Below are 17,329 nucleotides of genomic sequence, written 5' to 3' on the forward strand. Positions count from 1 at the left end.
TGGACATAGAGTAAAGAAGTATCATGGTTACAAGCCCCCAAAAGAGCTAGAGGTGTACCTATTGGAGGATGCACCAAGGAGAGAAGAAGCTTAAGAAAAGGACCGTCCAACTTAAGGACATTAAAGAAAAGTGCTAGGTGGGAGGCACCCCACCGCGGTAAGATCTTCCTTGTTTATACCATCTCAATTGTAACCTTCAATTTCTTGTGAATTTTGTGATTTCTTAATGATTGACTGATTGCATAAGAATGCTAGTTCTATTCTTCTTGTTGAATAGTTATAATGTTAATGTAGTTTTCCTTATTTTTGCTATGGATGAAGTAGTGACGTAGAGAGAATGCTATGTTTTGGATTGTGAATGATATTGTGAAGTATTCTCTTTGGCTACTAGCTTAAGCACCTACCAAGAATGTGTTAGAATAGGTCTTGTTATGCTGAAAAAAAAAGTGATAGAAAAATGAAAAATGGGCACTGACGCGCCATCGCACTATGTGCGCGCGCGCCGGTGGCGCAATTCCACATGTTGGGCCAAATACCCGAGAGTTATGCCAATCTCGTGCCCAACTCGCGCCAGGCACTCACGCGTCCGCGTACTTGCCGCCTGCGCACACCATTGCAATTTTACCATCGACGCGCAAGCGCACTGCGCGCGCGCGTCGATGGCGATATCTAGGTTCTCTGGTACAAAAACCAGAGAGTTGTGCCACATTTGGGCCAACCTTATGCCAAAACTGACGCATTCGCGCGTTGTGCGTGCCCGCGCCAGCCGCGAAATCTCGCAAGCACGCGTCCGCGCAAGGTGTGCGTCCGCGCGCCTGCGCCATTCACCAACTCTGGTACAAAATCCAGAGACTTATGCCAACTTTGTGCCACTTCTATGACAGGGGCACAACCCCCTCGCGCGTGCGCGCTACTGCCACGCACGCGTCCCTTGCTAACACCCTCACCGACGCGCCGGCGCACTGCGCGCGCTCGTCGGTTGCGCGTAGCAGTTTTATAACTTCGCGCCCTGTTCTGTTCCCCTCTCTCAACCCCTTTTCTTTCTTAATTCTCCTTTTCTTCTTCCTTCATCACACCCCTCTTCTTCTTCTTCTTCCACAACCCACACCACTGTCTCCGGCCATTCACCAGCGACAACCACCTCTTCCGGTGGCACTACACTTCTCCTCTCTTCTTTCTCATCTTCACAAAAGAAGATTCAACCTTGTTCTCTTATACTTCTCAAGGTTTCACTTCTTTCATTTTCTTTGCATTTTTTCTTCTAGTTAGATGCTTCTTGTTGCTTTACTTAGTTTCTCTTTTACTTACATGATGATGTTTCTTGTTTTTTTTTGTGTTTGCTTATTTTTCCTTTTTTCCTCATTTTTCCATGGATGTTGAATTGAGTTTAATTTTCTTTAATAGATCTTTTGTCATTCTTTTTCTTATCTTTGCCAATGTGTGATGTCTATGTGATGATTGATGTTCCATTTTTGGCTTTGAATTGATTAAGTATCTCATAATTACTCTTTGCTTAATAATTGCACACCAAGTGTTCGAGGAAATGCATGAATACCATTTTGGTTTCTTTTGACAGTGTACTTTCATTTGGATGCTTCTCCTCATTCACTTGTTATCCTCTACAAGCATTGAGTCCACTTTGCTTGCTAATTAGATACTCATTGAATGTGACTTGCTTTTTGTAATGGATGCTTGAGATTACTCCTCTCATGCCACTGCATGCTTTACTCCCTCTTGCATCCCATGCCAAGTGTTGTGACCCATGTCTTTATGATCACTATCCTTCACTTGCATATTTTTATTAAAATGATACTTTCGGTTTAATGTTTTCCTGTTTCTCTTCCTTTCTCAGAATGGCCACTGCGAAAGGCAAGGCGAAAGCTCCAAGGAAACCAGCCGCAAAGAGGGCACCCCAAAGATCCACTTCTAAGGCGCACTCTTCATTAAGAGCCGGATCCTTAACTAAGAAAGCAAAGACATCCGCTCCTATTGATGAGAAGGAAAAGAGCAAGCCGGCGAAATATTCTTCAAGGTTTTTCAACCGCTTCTGTGAACTTATGTTCCCCTCCATAGCGGTACAGAACTATCATCCCGAGCATCTACTTGCTCCGCCGGACAAGGTTGCTCCTTGTATTTTACCCCGCATTAAACGACGAGGATGGGAGTTTCTTTTGAGAAAACCAAAGGAAATCAACCTCTCTTGGGTTGAAGAATTCTACACTAACTACCATCTTTCCTCCCTTCAATCGGTATACATGCGCCGCAAGCAAGTTTCAGTTTCGGAAGAGGCTATTCAGCAAGTGTTTAATGTCCTACCGGTACCAAGTGACACGGATGGCTACCAAGAAGTCTTACACCAGCGAGAGAAGTTTGGATTTGATTGGGACTCGATCCTTCGAGTCATTGCTGAGCCAGAGGCATTTTGTATCCAAGGTCGACTCCGGATGAGGCCCAAGAGCATTGACGCTCGCTTCCTCACTGTGGAAGCTAGAGCTTGGGCCCAGATCTTATCTCACTATGTGCTACCTAGCACCCACAAGTCATCCTTCATGGCAGACCTCACCTTGCTTGTTTGGTGTGTTCTCACGGAGAAGCCGGTGAACATTCTGCTTTTTGTCAAGCAAGCAATGAGTCAAGTTCACGACCGGGGTAATTTACCATTTCCAGCATTGGTATCTGATTTAGTTGCTGCTGCAGGTGTTCCTTGGGAAGCAAAGGACAGAAAGATTATAGTTCCGGCTAAGGGCGATGTGGTCCCAACCGGAAAATACTTACATCTTCCCATGAACAACCCGAGTCTTGATATAGCCTTTCCACCTACTATTCCTTCCGCTTCATCATCACCACCACGGCAAAGATCCACACATCAAAGGATAGAAGATCTTCACCGGAAGCTTGATAGATATGAGCGGCACAATCAACGCCGATACAGTTACATCAAGAAGCTTCTGCGTTGCGTTACCCCTAGCATGGAGGAACCCGAAATATTCACATCCACCTCAAACCCGAGTGATGGGAGCTCTGAAGGAGAGGATAGTGACGGTCCCGGTCCCGACGGCCCTTTGTGCATTGTTCGTAGCACGGAGGACCGTGCTAATTTTTAAGTGTGGGGAGGCTATTCGACCGATCTCCATAGGTAACAATCTCTTCCCTTCAATACCCATGGATTTATCTTTTTCTTAGTAGTTAGTACATTGCATGTGTAGTTAGTTTTGCTTGTAAATACTCCTTGCATGACAGTTAGTTTCTATAGAGTTACTTGGTCAAAACAATAACTTCTTTTCCAAGAAACTGTGTTCTGGGGTACCCTACCAAATTTTCGAAATTTTTTACAGTAAACTTGCTTTAAGAATGTATTTTGGAACATAGTGATTGAGCTAAGAACACAAGCATGAAAGTTTTGAGCCTATTGCATGGTAATATCTTCTAACCATTAATTCCATTCTTGTGTGCATATCTCTCTATCTATGATTGTGATCCTTGCTTTGTCTGATTCTATATGTCCATTACTTTGTGTATGAATGCATTTACATGATTGAGGCCATCATTTCAATAGTCACTTTTTCCCAAATGGCCTTAACCCTCTTATATACCATTACTAACTAATTTTGAGCCCATAATAAACCCTTCTTTGTCCTTAAATAGAGCACATCAACAACCCTAAGCGAAAAACCATGAATGTCCCTAAATTTGGATCCTTGATTGGCTTAGGTAAGTTAGGATGTGTATCATTCAATTAGGGTATGCTTGGGAAATTTGGGTAGATATATAGGTGTGTAATTGTAGTATAATTGAAAATTCTAGGATTTGGGAACATATTCATGCATTGAATAATTGGACTATATGCATTGAAACTTTTGTTCACAAGGCCCCAAAAAAAAGGGGATAAAAAAATAATATAAGCAACAAAGGGGACAAAGAAATCCCAAGACAAAGTAATGAAGAAAACAATGCATATGGGTGTGAATTAAAAAGAATGCATGAGTATGCAAGAAAGTGAAACTCAAGGGTAGCTAGGTAATGTATTATAGTTGTATAGGTTGTTCTATGTGTCTGGTGGGATCCTAGGTTAATCAAGGACTCAAATTTTAAACTCAGTTGGCCATATACATCCTTACCTTCACCCTAGCCCCGTTACAACCCATGAATAAGACCTCATGATACTTGTAAGCATGTATTAAGTAATTGTTGATTGATTAGATGAAAGACAAATCTTGGAAAGCATGATTAGGAGAAGATTGAGCGACGAACCCTATACACTTGAGCGAATAGAGCGGATACACTTCCGGTGAGGGTTCGATGCTCAATTCTTTGTTCCCGGCTTTCACAAGTGTTCATTTAGCAAGTCATATGCACCCTTTAGTGATGTTCAATTTGGTAGGATTCATGAATTACATACTATTTTCAGCCTATATGCTCACATGTATTCTTGGAGGATAGATTTACTCTTGACCAAGGAGGTAGATGATTTTACATTAGTTGCATGCGTCCACTTAGGTAGTTTGCATTTCATAAATCCTTTCTCACCATGATCTTTGGTCTTTTTATTTTAAGCATGAGGACATGCTTGGTTTAAGTGTGGGGAGATTTGATAAACCCCAATTGTGTGGTTTATATTGTGTAGAATTTGGGGGGTTTTGTCAATATTTCTCACACTTATTCACAACAAATGCATGGTTTTGTGTTCACGTCCTAATATTGCCCCATGATGAAAAACATGCTTATTTTGCCTCAAAATTGCCATATTTTAATCCTCTTCTATTGCCACTCGATGCCGTGATGTATTTGTTGAGTGATTTCAGGAATTATGGGGTAGGAATGGCCTAGACGAGGGAAAGAAAGCATGTACAAAAGGGAGGAACATGAAGACTTAAAATTTTGGAAAAAACAGCATTGGCGCGCCCGCGCACTCCACGCGCACGCGTGGATGAGGTTGGCTGGAAGCGGCGCGCAAGGATGGACGCATCCGTGCGGATCAGAAGATTCCTATCGACGCGCACGCGTACTTGGCACGCACGCGTGGATCGCAAAAGCAATCGGCGCGCGCACGCATGGAGCGCACGCGTGGGAAGCTGCACGTGACCTCATTAAAGGAAATTGTGCCTGCCAATTTCTGAGGCTCATCAAGCCCAATTTCAAGCTGTTTCTACATGGAAAAGACCCAAGGATGCTAGGGGAAAAGGGGGGATCAACCATTTTTACACTAGGACACAATTTTTAGCTAGTTTTTGGTTCTTTGTTCTTCTAGAGAGAGAAACCCTTGTTCCTCTCTAGATCTAGTTTTAATTTGATCTTCCCTTGTTGAATTGTGAATTGGATCTTGTTAATTACTAGTTTTAATCGTTCAATTTGAATTTCCTAGTCTAATTTGCTTATATCTTGTGATAGTTTTATGAATTCTTGTCAATTGTCATTTTATACCCATTTCATGAATGTTGTGAATCTTGATTTGTTGATGTTATATTGATGATTTCTATGTTTAATTGTGTTGTTTGGATGATTGCATGTTGACAATTGTTAGTGGGTACTTGTTGATTTCAATTTAATTGCTATTTTGGACATGTCTTTTGTTAATGCTTACCATGTGTTTGATGAAATGTTTACTTTGAGTATGGAGTAGTTCTCCTTACTCTTGGCCTAGGCCAAGGGAATTGGGTAAACTTGAGTCATTGGGTCTAATGGATTTGATGATTTTGGAGCCCTTAGTGGTCAATTTGATAACCATTGACGCTAACCTTCTACTAAGTCAATTAGTAGCGAGGTTAAAACTTATGGATTGATGTTGACCAAACCATTTGACGTACTTCAAATATAGAAGTAGACTTAATGAGTTTGGTTCCTCATAATTGTCAAGATATAGTTATTAGACAAGGATGGTGACCCTGACGTTAGGATTTTTGCCGGTAAAGAATTTTATAAAAACAGTCACGTTGTAGATATAGTCTCTAAACCAACAGAAATCTCTTCGTACAAACGTTTTGGTTGTCACAAGTAACAAACTCCTTTAAAATTGATAACCGAGTATTTAAACCTCGGGTCGTCTTCTCAAGGAATTGCAGGGAGGTAGTTCTTATTATTGATTATGAGTTGTAAATTGGGGGTTTTGGAGTTTGGGCAATGGGCACAGGTATATTTTCAAAGCAATAAAAATAAATAAATAACTGTAAAATAAACTCTTGGCAAGATATGAGAACTGGAAGTCCTATCCTGGTTATCCTTATCAATTGTAATGAGAATTGGATTTTTCTCCCACTTTATTAACCTCTAACTATGAAGGTGAGTTAAGTGGATGAATTAATTTTTATTCCTCAGGTCCTAGTCTTTTCTTGGGAAAGGCTAGAGTTATTGGAACTCGAATTAATTCTTAAAAAATTCCAATTTTCAGTCAACAATGAGTTTGATAACTCAAGTGTCTTCAATGACTCAACCAAAGCCAAAAGGGAAGAGAATTTACTTGAATGAAAATAATTTGAATACATAAATTAAAGAGAGCAATCGTAACTCTGAAATACCTCAATTAGCACTAATAAAGATATCAAATGTAACATGGAAGAGTTCATAAATTAAATTAGAAAAATAAATAAAAGGAACATTGAACCTGTGATGAAGAAGAAATAATCATGAAGTGAAAAGAATCCTAATTCTAAATCCTAAGAGAGAGGAGAGAACCTCCCTCTCTAAAAACTACATCTACTCCTAAAATTGTGAATGTAAAAGCTTTTCCATGAATGGATGCAATCCCTCTACTTTATAGCCTCTAATCTGTGTTTTCTGGGCCGAGAACTGGGTCAGAAACAGCCCAGAATTCGCTAGTTGCGAATTCAAACACGCTGATTTTCGTCACTGCAACGCGTCCGCATGGAGCACGCGATCGCGTCATCTAGCGTCAGGGAAACTATAGCATATTATATATCAAATCGAAGTTCCAGACGTTAGCTTTCCAACGCAAGTAGAACCGCGTCATTTGAACCTCTGTAGCTAAAGTTATAGCCATTTGAGTGCGAAGAGGTCAGGCTGGACAGCTTAGCAGTTTCTCCAACTTCTTGTATTCCTTCCACTTTTGTATGCTTCCTTTCTATTCTCTGAGCCATTCCTGCCCTGTAATTTCTGAAATCACTTAACACACGTATCAAGGCATCTAATGGTAATAAGAGAGGATTAAACATAGGGAACTTAAGGCCAAAGAAGCATGTTTTCAATCATAGCACAAAATCAGGAAGGAGAATGTCAAACCATGCAAATAGTATGAATAAGTGGGTAAAGAGTTGATAAAAACCACTCAATTAAGCACAAGATAAACCATAAAATAGTGGTTTATCAACCTCCCCACACTTAAACATTAGCATGTCCTCATGCTAAGCTCAAGAGAAGATATAAAGGAATGAAGAGGAAAGTAAGAATGTATGAAATGCAACCTATCTATATGAATGCAACTACATGCAAAATGTTTCTACCTACTTAGTTAAAAATAAACAAATCTTTCAAGAGGAAATATGAACTGGATTTCACTAATTCAAATCATGAAAATGAAGTACAAATAGACTTGTAAGAAGAAAATAGCTCATGAAAGCAGGGAACAAGAAATTGAGCATCGAACCCTCACTGGTAGTGTATACACTCTAATCACTTAAGTGTTTAAGGTTCGATTCTCTCAATTCTCTACTAACCTTGCTTTCTAAGGCTTGTTCTTCATCTAACAATCAACATAAATTTAATGCACAGATACACATATCAAGAGGTCTTTTAAGGGTTGTAATGGGGTTAGGGTCAAGGTAGGATTGTATGGAATAATGAAAGGTTAGGCCATATGGGTATGTAAGCTCAGTGAAATAAGGCCTCAATCATGTAAGTGTATGCATACATTACAATGGAAATATAGAATTAAGCAAGACAAAGATCACAATTTTAGAGAGAAAAACACACACCAAAAATAAAATATTAGTTGATAAAATGCAACCAATCAAATAGGCTCAAAAATCTCACAAGTTTTGTGTGTTCGAGCTCTAAACCATGTTCCAGTATAATATTTCTTCAAACAAGTGTAACATTAAATTTTATTCAAATTAGTGAAATGCTATAAAAGGTTTCTTGAAAAAGAAAATGTTACTTCAACAAGTGGTAAAATATGCACAAAATCAAATAATTATGCAAATGCAACAACTAACAAGAAAAAAAAATAAACTATTGGTGTTGAGATAGAAGAGTAACTAACCCATGGAGATCGGTATCGACCTCCCCACACTTAAAGATTGCACCGTCCTCGGTGCATGCTGAGATGCGTAGGTGGACGGATTGTTCCAACTGATGCTCTTCTTCAAGGATTGTGCAGATGGATTTGTTTGTCTCCCCTTAAGAAGTTTTTCCGCTCCCTTCGTGGTGGCCATCCTGAAAGAGGAGGGAAAAGAAAAAGTAACCCAAAAATAAAGATAGAAAATAAATAAAATATGGGTGTTAATGCCAGATAATAAGGGTCTCAATTACATGGTAGCTACAACATGCTAATGAGAAAACAGTAGAAGTACATGTCAAATCAGGAATGCAAAAATTTGCAAAAATAGGGAAGAGAGTGTGGGTAAGGAGAGATAATAAAAATTCATGTCAATGTAAAAGTAATACAGGTATAAAAGATTGGCATTAATATAAATAGTATTATCTAACCAGAATAAAACAAGTCACTAAGCACCAAAGTAAATTCAAGAAAGGATGCAACAGTTGAATAAGAACATTTAACCCCAAAGGAAAAATAATTAATTTTAGAAAAGAAAATAAAAATATGCACAAAATTAAGATGCAATGAATGAAATATGCAAATAAATTAAGTAAAATAAAATAAAAGATAAGAAGAATGAGAAGGGAAAGAAATAAAGTAAGAAAGAAAGAGGAAAAGATAGAAGAAATTAGGATTAGAAAAGAAAAATAAGATAATTGGCACTAATCTGGATAGGTTGTGCGACGCTGGTGACGTGGACGCGTGAGTGACGCGGTAGCGTGGTGCGCGATAAGGTCAGGTGACGCGGACGCGTGGGTCATGCGATCACGTGGCCTGATTTGTGCGATTGGCGCGAGTGCAGCCTCGCATTCGCACAACTCTCTGTTTGAAATGTATTTTTTCCAAAAATCTGGGGGACACGGTCGCTTGGTCGACGCGATCGCGTGAGTGGCCATCATGGGGATATGACGCGGACGCGTGGGGCACGCGTTCGCGTGGTAAGGTCTGTGCGTCTAGCGCCAGTCCAGCATCACTCCAGCTCATCTTTCGGCCATGCACCCTTTTGACGTCGATTTTCAGGTCACGCGGTCCGTGGGGTCAAATTATGCTAAAGGCGCGCCTCCAGCCACGCTCTCGCGTGACTTTCTGTTCGTTTTCTTTTCTTCCCATTGCACTGGTGATGCGGACGCGTCAGCGACGCTGCCGCATCGCGTGCGTGTTTTTTTTTTAAATCTGAAAATATGCAGAATGCAGTGTTAATATAAATGTTATGAGTAATTTCAGGTTCAATGAAATAAAATAAAATAAAACTCAAAAATAAACAAAATGAAATAAAATTAAAACTGAAAAGGGAACGATCATACCTTGGTGGGTTGTCTTCCACCTAGCACTTTTAGTTAAAGTCCTTAAGTTAGACATTTGGTGAGCTCCCTGTTATGGTGGCTTGTGCTTGTATTCGTCCAGGAATCTCCACCAATGTTTGTATCTCCAGTAAACTCCGGGGTCCCAAACTAGGCGCAGAAAGCCTTCAAGTAAGTTAAAGCAAGTGACAAGGCCCCAAGAGTGTTGATTGCCAGAATGAATTCCGAGGTCCCAAATCTTGCTTTTGCACCCGTCTTCTTGTTGATTATCATGATTCCATCCGGGTAGCAAGCAATCTGAATTCTCACTAAAGCGGCCAAATAACTTCCTAGACCCATTCAGTTGAGCTTTATACCAACCTTTGCGTTTAAACTTAAAGCTTCCAACCATAATGAACCTTGCAGGACAATTCTTACCACTGACCATCTTTCTCTTACTCTTTATGCCACAAAGAGCTCTAAGTTGACCATCCGTCTCCAGTAGCCCATATTCAAGTGGAATTAGAAAGCTAAGGGATATGAATTTTACCCACTTGAATGTTGTGAAGGATGATGGCAACTTAGGAGGAGGTATCTCTAACAAATTTGCAAGCTCCACTCCCTTGTGCTCCTTTCTGACAACTTCCACCTCTTTGCAAGTTTCTTCAATATTAACCTCTTCCTCTTGGTAGCTTTCTTCCAATTCAATCTCTTTTTCATTGCTCACCAAGGACATGGAAGGAGGCTCTGTGACTGGACTTTCCAATGGAGGTACAGCATCTTTTAAGTCTGCAACCACTTCTTCCTTTTTAATAATTGCTGCTTTGTCCAGTTGTTTAAGTATAAAATCGTACTCATCCTCGATGATTTTCTTTCCATGACAACTCCTTTCAACTACTCTTTCATCTTCAAGGGTCTCTCCTACCTTTACCCATAGGGCCTCCTCTAGCTCTTTATGAAGTATGGATTCGCGAAGATAATTCATTTTTTCCTGTTCCATATCAATAGCATAATTGGGATCATCTTGCTCTTGGATTGATGGATGTGGGTGCTCTTCCATGGATGGTGGTGATGGGATGGAGAGATCATTCTGTGGTTGAAGAGGAAGTGCACTAGAGCTTGAGGGTTGAATATTGGAGGTAGAGGGTTGGTTCATGCGGGATATAAGATTTTGGAGTGTAGAGGTGAGACCAATGATGTTAGAGATGAGTGTATTGTTATCCAATGGAGGTTGGGGTGGATCTATGTATGGATCATTTGGTTCATAGGGTGGTTGGTTTGGTGGATGTGGGTTAGGGTCATATGGAGGTGAATGGCGGAAAGAGGCTTGTGAGTATGGTGGTCCAAAGTCATGTTGAGGAAAGGGATCATAGGCATGTGGTGGTGGTTGTTGATAGTCCATTGGAGGTGGTTGTTGCCATAAGGGTTTATCAAATCCTTGTGGCTCTTCCTATCTTTGATTGTTCCAACCTTGATGCCTGTTCTCATTGTAATTTCTTCTTCCTGCAACATAATTGTAACCAGACTCATAGCCAAAGGGCTGAGAGTTCATAGTAGTAAATAAAAATTAAAAACAAAAATAAAAATAAATTGAAATTAAAAGGTTATAATTTTGAATTTGAAAATTAAATTTTAAAATTTGAAATTTGAAATTTTGAAATTTGAATTTTGAAATTTGAATTTTGAAACTTGAAATTTGAGATTTGAAAATTTGAAAAATTTTAAAAAATTGAATTTTGAAAATTTTTAAATTTGAATTTTGAAATTTGATTTTTAAATTTTGAATTTTTGAATTTAATAAGGAAAGAGAAAAATAATAAAATGACAACAAACTTAAAATTTTTAGATCAAAACGGAGAAAACAACTAAGAACAACTTGAAGGTCAAGATGAATACGAAGAACAACTTGAAGATCAAGATGAACACTAAGAAAAATTTTTTTTTTTGAAAAATTTTTTTAATAACTAAATAAAAAACAATAACCTCTTAATTTATGAAAAAGCAAAAATAAAAACAAATAAAAAAGTAAAAGAAAAATATTTACAATAACCAATAATAAGGCACACACGTTTGCAATTTCCCGACAACGGCGCCATTTTGACGTTAGGATTTTTTCCGGTAAAGAATTTTATCAGTCGCGTTGTAGATATAGTCTCTAAACCAACAAAAATCCCTTCGTACAAATGTCTTGGTTGTCACAAGTAACAAACACCTTTAAAATTGATAACCGAGTATTTAAACCTCGGGTCGTCTTCTCAAGGAATTGCAGGGAGGTATGTTCTTATTATTGATTATGAGTTGTAAATTGGGGTTTTGGAGTTTGGGCAATGGGCACAGGTATATTTTCAAAGTAATAAAAATAAATAAATAACTATAAAATAAACTCTTGACAAGGTATGAGAACTGGAAGTCCTATCCTGGTTATCCTTATCAATTGTAATGAGAATTGGATTTTTCTCCCACTTTATTAACCTCTAACTATGAAGGTGAGTTAAGTGGATGAATTAATTTTTATTCCTCAGATCCTAGTCTTTCCTTGGGAAAGGCTAGAGTTATTGGAACTCGAATTAATTCTTGAAAAATTCTAATTTTCAGTCAACAATGAGTTTGATAACACAAGTGTCTCCAATGACTCAACCAAAGCCAAAAGGGAAGAGAATCTACTTGAATGAAAATAATTTGAATACATAAATTAAAGAGAGCAATCGTAACTCTGAAATACCTCAATTAGCACTAATAAAGATATCAAATGTGAGAGGAGGAGTTCATAAATTAAATTAGAAAAATAAATAAAAGGAACATTGAACCTGTGATGAAGAAGAAATAATCATGAAGTGAAAAGAATCCTAATTCTAAATCCTAAGTGAGAGGAGAGAACCTCCCTCTCTAAAAACTACATCTACTCTTAAAATTGTGAATGTGAAAGCTTTTCCATGAATGGATGCAATCCTTCTACTTTATAGCCTCTAATCCGTGTTTTCTGGGCCGAGAACTGGGTCAGAAACAGCCCAGAATTCGCTGGTTGCGAATTCAAACACGCTGATTTTCGTCACTACGATGCGTCCGCATGGAGCACGGGGTCGCGTCATTTAGAGTCAGGGAAACTATAGTATATTATATATCAAATCGAAGCCCCGGACGTTAGCTTTCCAACGCAACTGAAACCGCGTCGTTTGGACCCTTATAGCTATAGTTATAGTCGTTTGAGTGCAAAGAGGTCAGGCTGGACAGCTTAGTAGTTTCTCCAACTTCTTGTATTCCTTCCACTTTTGCATGCTTTCTTTCTATTCTCTGACCCATTCCTGCCCTGTAATCTCTGAAATCACTTAACACACATATCAAGACATCTAATGGTAATAAGAGAGGATTAAACATAGGGAACTTAAGGCCATAGAAGCATGTTTTCAATCATAGCACAAAATCAGGAAGGAGAATGTAAAACCATGCAAATAGTATGAATAAGTGGGTAAAGAGTTGATAAAAACCACTCAATTAAGCACAAGATAATCCATAAAATAGTGGTTTATCAGACTCCAATTCCCATGCCTAGCCAAGAGTTACTTTTGTTATTCATACTTGAAAACCAAAATTCCCAATCACTTGCTTTAGTTGTAGTTACTTGTTTAGCTTAAAATAGAATCATATTGAATGTTACTTTGTTAGTTTGAAATCACTCATATCTTGCTTAGTTGATTGAATTAGTTTCTTACAATTTAAGATTACTTGCTTGTTAAGATTCCCATTTATTTTTATGCTCATAACTCACAACCCCGGATTTCTAACCAATGTTGAAGCACATATTTGCTCATTCCTTGTGAGACGATCCGAGGTTTGAATACTTCGGTTATTTCTATTGGGGTTGAAATTGTGACAACCAATTCCCTCTTCTAAATTTGATGCCGGAGGATTGTTGTTGGTAGAGCTATACTTGCAACGCAGTTTTATTAAAGGAAAATCTTTACCAATACACCCTTGGAAGACCATCAAGTGCCTGGAGATCGACGGTGGTGCACGAAATTGTGATCTCTGGTAATGGCTCCAAAAACTTGGTGCTCTAATCTCAATTCATAATTTGTCACAACTTCGATACAACTAACTAGCAAGTGCACTGGGTCGTCCAAGTAATACCTTACGTGAGTAAGGGTCGAATCCCACGGAGATTGTTGGTATGAAGCAAGCTATGGTCACCTTGTAGATTTCAGTCAGGTGGATATAAAATAGTAATGGGGTTTTCGAAAATAAGTAATAAAAGAAGGATAGAAATACTTATGTAAATCATTGGTGAGAATTTCAGATAAGCGTATGGAGATGCAATCGTTCCTCTGAACCTCTGCTTTCCTGCTATCTTCACACCTTAATCTATGGAGTGCAGAAACTCTACCGTTGAAAATACATAAGTGAAAGGTCCAGGCATGGCCAAATGGCCAGCCCCCAACGTGATCAATAGATCAAAATATAATCCAAAAATGTCTAATACAATAATAAAAGGTCCTATTTATAATAAACTAGCTACTAGAGTTTACAAAAGTAAGTAATTGATACATAAATCCACTTCCGGGGCCCACTTGGTGTGTGCTTGGGCTGAGCTTGAGTGTTGCACATGTAGAGGTCCTTCTTGGAGTTGAACGCCAGCTTTTGTGCCAGTTTGGGCGTTGAACTCCACTTTGCAGCTTGTTTCTGGCGCTAGACGCCAGAATTGGGAAGAGAGCTGGCGTTGAACGCCAGTTTTCGTCATCTAAACTTGGGCAAAGTATGGACTATTATACATTGCTGGAAGGCCCTGGATGTCTACTTTCCAACGCAATTGGAAGCGTGCCATTTCGAGTTCTGTAGCTCCAGAAAATCCACTTTGAGTGCAGGGAGGTCAGAATCCAACAGCATCAGCAGTCCTTCTTCAACCTCTGAATCTGATTTTTGCTCAAGTCCCTCAATTTCAGCCAGAAAATACCTGAAATCACAGAAAAACACACAAACTCATAGTAAAATCCAGAAATGTGAATTTAACATAAAAACTAATGAAAACATCCCAAAAAGTAACTAGATCCTACTAAAAACATACTAAAAACAATGCCAAAAAGCGTATAAATTATCCGCTCATCACAACACCAAACTTAAATTGTTGCTTGTCCCCAAGCAACTCCTATCCACTGATGCTCAAAGCGTTGGGATCCTCTTTATTTACCCTTGCCTTTTGGTTTTAAGGGTTATTGGCTTTTTGCTCTTGCCTCTTGGTTTTAAGAGCTTTTGGCTTTTTCTGCTTGCTTTTTCTTTCTATTTTCTATATTTTTTTTCGCCCCTTTTTTTTTTCTTCTGCAAGCTTTGTTCTTTGCTGCTTTTTCTTGCTTCAAGAATCATTTTTATGATTTTTCAGATTATCAAATAACATGTCTCCTTGTCATCATTCTTTCAAGAGCCAACATATTTAACATTCTTAAACAACAACTTCAAAAGACATATGCACTGTTCAAGGATAAATTCAAAACTCATGTACTTCTTGTTCTTTTGAATTAAAACATTTTTCATTTAAGAGAGGTGATGGATTCATAGGACATTCATAACTTTTAAGACATGGTTACTAACTACTAATAATCATGTAATGAAGACACAAACATAGATAAGCACTTAACATAGAGAAAACGAAAAACAGAAGAAATAAGAACAAGGAATGAATCCACCTTAGTGATGGTGGCGTTTTCTTCTTGAGGAACCAATGATGTCCTTGAGCTCTTCTATGTCTCTTCCTTCATTGCTTTTTGATATTCTCTTATTTCATGAAGGATGATGGGGTGCTCTTGATGTTCCACCCTTAGTTGTCCCATGTTGGAACTTAATTCTCCTAGGGAGGTGTTGATTTGCTCCCAATAGTTTTGTGGAGGAAAATGCATTTGAGGCATCTCCAAGATCTCATGGTGATGAGCTTCCTGCGCCTCTTGAGCTCCATGAATGGGCTCTCTTGCTTGCTCCATCTTTTTCTTAGTGATGGGCTTGTCCTCTTTAATGAGGATATCTCTGGCCTTAGGTGCCATTAATGGTAATGGAAAAATAAAAAAAGCTCTATGCTTTTACCACACCAAACTTAGAATGTTGCTCGCCCTCGAGCAAAGAAGAAAGAATAGAAGAAGAAGAAGAAGATATGGAGGAGATGGAGGGATGTGTGTATGGATGTGAGTGGTGAATGGAAAACAGAAGGGATGACCATGAATGGAGAGAGAGAGGGTGAGGTGGGTGGGGATCCTGTGAGATTCACAGATCCTGAGATGATCCTGTGGGGTCCACAGACCCTGAGATGATCCTGTGGGGTCCACAGATCCTGAGGTGTTCAAGGAATTACAACCTTGCACCAAATTAGGCATGTAAAATGCCCTTGCACACAACTCTGGGCGTTCAGCGCCAGGTTGTGCCCATTTTGGGCGTTCAACGCCCATTTGTTGCCCATTTCTGGCGTTGAACGCCAGAACTATGCTTGTTTTGGGCGTTCAGCACTAGCTCTTCTCCATGGTGCAATTCTGGCGTTCAGCGCCCAGATGCTGCCCATTTTGGGCGTTCAGCGCCCAGATACTGCCCATTTTGGGCGTTCAGCGCCAGAACCATGCTCTGTCCTGGCGTTGAACGCCAGACAGGTGCTTCCTCTCCATGGATGCAGAGAGAGATCCTTGAGTTGTAAACACAAGGTTGTCCTTATTTAGTTGAAAGATCAATTCTCCTCTGTCCACATCAATCACAGCTCTTGATGTGGCTAGGAAAGGTCATCCTAGGATGATGGATTCATCCTCTTCCTTTCCAGTATCCAAGACTATGAAGTCAGTAAGGATGTAAAGGCCTTCAACCTTCACTAACATGTCCTCTACTTGTCCATAAGCCTGTTTTCTTGAATTGCCTGCCATCTCTAATGAGATTTTAGCAGCTTGCACCCCATAGATTCCCAGTTTCTCTATTACAGAGAGGGGCATGAGGTTTATTCCTGAACCAAGGTCACACAGAGCCTTAAAGATCATGGTGCCTATAGTACAAGGTATTATGAACTTTCCAGGATCCTGTCTCTTCTGAGGCAATGTCAGTTGATCCAGATCACTTAGTTCATTGGTGAACAAGGGAGGTTCATCTTCCCAAGTTTTAATGCCAAATAATTTGGTATTCAGCTTCATGATTGCACCAATGAACTTGGCAGCTTGCTCTTCAGTAACATCCTCATTCTCTTCAGAAGAGGAATACTCATCAGAGATCATGAATGGCATAAGGAGGTTCAATGGAATCTCTATGGTCTCTAGATGAGCCTCAGAGTCCTTTGGTTCCTCAGAGGGAAGCTCCTTATTGATCACTGGACGTTCCAGGAGGTCTTCCTCCTTGGGATTCACGTCCTCTCCTTCTCTTACAAGTTCGGCCATGGTGCTTATGTCAATGGCCTTGCACTCTCCTTTTGGATTCTCTTCTGTATTACTTGGGAGAGTACTAGGAGGGATTTCAATGATCCTTTTACTCAGCTGGCCCACTTGTGCTTCCAAATTTCTAATGGAAGACCTTGTTTCATTCATGAAACTTACAGTGGCCTTGGATAGATCAGAGACTAAGTTTGCTAAGCTAGATGGATTCTGCTCAGAATTCTCTGTCTGTTGCTGAGTGGATGATGGAAAAGGCTTGCTATTGCTAAACCTGTTTCTTCCACCATTATTAAAGCCTTGTTGAGGCTTTTGATCCTTCCATGAGAAATTTGGATGATTTCTCCATGATGGATTATAGGTGTTTCCATAAGGTTCACCCATGTAATTTACCTCTGCTATTG

The sequence above is a fragment of the Arachis ipaensis genome, chromosome B05, assembly GCF_000816755.2.
Source record: "Arachis ipaensis cultivar K30076 chromosome B05, Araip1.1, whole genome shotgun sequence".
NCBI classification, from domain to species: Eukaryota; Viridiplantae; Streptophyta; class Magnoliopsida; order Fabales; family Fabaceae; genus Arachis; species Arachis ipaensis.